Source organism: Saccostrea cucullata, unplaced genomic scaffold, assembly GCF_032062105.1.
Source record: "Saccostrea cucullata isolate Sc308-1 unplaced genomic scaffold, CSIRO_AGI_Scuc_v1 ctg23820, whole genome shotgun sequence".
Lineage (NCBI taxonomy): Eukaryota > Metazoa > Mollusca > Bivalvia > Ostreida > Ostreidae > Saccostrea > Saccostrea cuccullata.
Genome location: NW_026940147.1, coordinates 1 through 2,619, shown reverse-complemented (window position 1 = coordinate 2,619; position 2,619 = coordinate 1). Strand labels below are relative to the sequence as shown.

The 2,619-nt window shown below is 35.4% G+C and overlaps 1 pseudogene; it reads left to right on the top strand.

The window, feature by feature from the left end:
* The first annotated feature begins 250 nt into the window (after positions 1-250).
* On the top strand, positions 251-1,519 carry LOC134254886 (natural resistance-associated macrophage protein 2-like; annotated as a pseudogene).
* Positions 1,520-2,619: the final 1,100 nt, after the last annotated feature.

Below are 2,619 nucleotides of genomic sequence, written 5' to 3'. Positions count from 1 at the left end.
CTTGTTTTGCTGCGTTTTTTTTTTTCTCATACACATCTTTTTACTTTTGGAAATATTCATCCTTCCTCCCCCCATCTTCCACCCCTACTCCCCCACCAAAATAATATTTTCCCACCTTTTCTTTAACTTTAATGACTCATTGAGGAAAATGTTCTTTCAAATAAAAGATTAAGAGATGAAATATGCATTGCTCAGATTGGATTATCAACTCTGAAATATTTAATGCTGTTCATATTTCTCTGATTTTCAGCATCCAGTGTTCAGCTTTAGAAAACTCTGGGCCTTCACTGGTCCAGGGTTCCTTATGAGTATTGCCTATCTGGATAGGGAATATTGAGTCAGATCTCCGTTCCGGATCTGTCGCTCAGTTCAAGGTCAGTATCTCATTAGTATTAACGAGCTTTAGAGTAATTAGAGAATCAATTAGATTAAAAAATATGACAATTTATTTAAAAAATATATGACATTTTAAGATTTGCTTATAACCAATGATATTAACATTTGCTGTTTCTTTTTACTCATCCAAATATGAAATTGATTTGAAAGCATTTTAGTTAGTGTAAACTTGCATTGAGAAACTTGGGCTAAAGCGACTTGACAATGAAGCTACAGGGAAGTTAATAAAATATTATAATAAAGCTAAGGGTGAATTTAAAAAAAAAACTTATATTTGCTATGGATACTCATACAGACTGTACCAATGTTAACATATCTGTTTTAGTTGCTATGGAGACATTGGCTTATTTTGTAATAGTTACCATGGATACTGATTGCAGCTTATTTTGTTATAGTTGCTTTGGATACTGATGCAAGCATATATCATAACAGTTGCTATGGATACTGATGTCTATGTAATATGTTATAGTTGCTTTGAATACTGACATCTGTGTATTCATGTTATAGTTGCTATGGATACTGAAGTCTGTGTATTTATGTTGTAGTTGCTATGGATACTGAAGTCTGTTTATTTTTTTATAGTTGCTATGGATACTGACATCTGTGTATTTATGTTATAGTTGCTATAGTTACTGAAGTCTGTGTATTTATGTTATAGTTGCTATGGATACTGACCTCTGTGTATTTATGTTATAGTTGCTATGGATACTGATGTCTGTTTATTTTTTTATAGTTGCTATGGATACTGACGTCTGTTTATTTTTTTTATAGTTGCTATGGATACTGACATCTGTTTATTCATGTTATAGTTGCTATGGATACTGACCTCTATGTATTAATGTTATAGTTGCTATGGATACTGACGTCTGTTTGTATATGTTACAGTTGCTATGGATACTGATGTCGGCCACGTTTCTGGGTCTTCTGATGCAGAGGCTGTCGGCGCGCCTGGGGGTGGTGACAGGAATGCACCTGGCTGAGGTCTGCTACAGAAGCTATCCCAGGGTTCCACGCTTTGTGCTGTGGTTCATGGTGGAAATAGCTATCATTGGTGAGGTCCTGTTTTTGAGACAGGGGGAAGCATGGGATTTCAACCAATCAAAATTCAAAATTATTGATAGAGGTACAATATTGTTTGGTACTGTTCAAAAACATATTAATCTTAGATTATTAGGATACATGTTCTTAAGATATTACAGACCCTAAACCGTGCTACTACACCTGAAAACGAACCGTACCGTTCCGTGCAGAAAGCGTACCGTACCGTGAACAAAACGTACCGTTCCGTGCACAAAGCGAACCGTTCCGTGTAGAAAGCGTACCGTACCGTGAACAAAGCGTACTGTTCCGTGCACAAAGCGTACCGTACCGTTCTCAAAGCGAACCGTTCCGTTCTCAAAGCGTACCGTACCGTCCACAAAGCGTACCGTTCCGTGCAAGAAACAAACCGTACCGTTCTTTGGTTAATTATGCAAACCATTTTTGAATCATGTTATGACCAAATAAGTCATTCTGGTTTATTTCTCGCTACGGCGCCTGTGAAAGGAGGACGGAGGTTTTGTCTGCCTGTTCGAAACACCATTATCAAGTATCATGCATATGCGTCTGGGCCTTCAACTGTGAAAATAAGGAAACTACTCGAAGCAAAATACAACTTTATAACAACTAGACAGAGTGTGAGACGATTTTCTTATTTGCTATAAATTAGATCAACTGGTTGTGTTTGTGGTCAAACGTACAGTACAGGCCAGGAGTTTTTCCCGCAAAACATGTACGGGGCAGTGTGGACCTCGAACGATGTCGGCGTCTTTGAAGTCTTTAATTTTCTTTATATTAGCAAATTAAATCAATTTTCTTTTGAAATATTACTAGTTTATTTCAACAATTGTAATTTAATTATACAGATATTTAAAATAAAATTATAAGGTGCCCCGAAATTCAATATAATCGTGCTCGTGCCCAAGGAAAAAACCCTCTTTTAATGTGTACATGTACATACATGTTTCATAATCCTATAATTATATTTGACATAAAAATAGGTTCAATAGACTATAATACCACTAAGAAAGAAAACGCTTTCATGAATTTATTCCCTGGTTGTCTCTACTTTTGATTTTAATTTTGCTCATTTAAATTATTAAATCTTATCGGATAAAAGACGTTTTTGTCGTAAGTATTTAATACATATCAGATCTATTTACTAATGAATTATTTTAAAAAAAA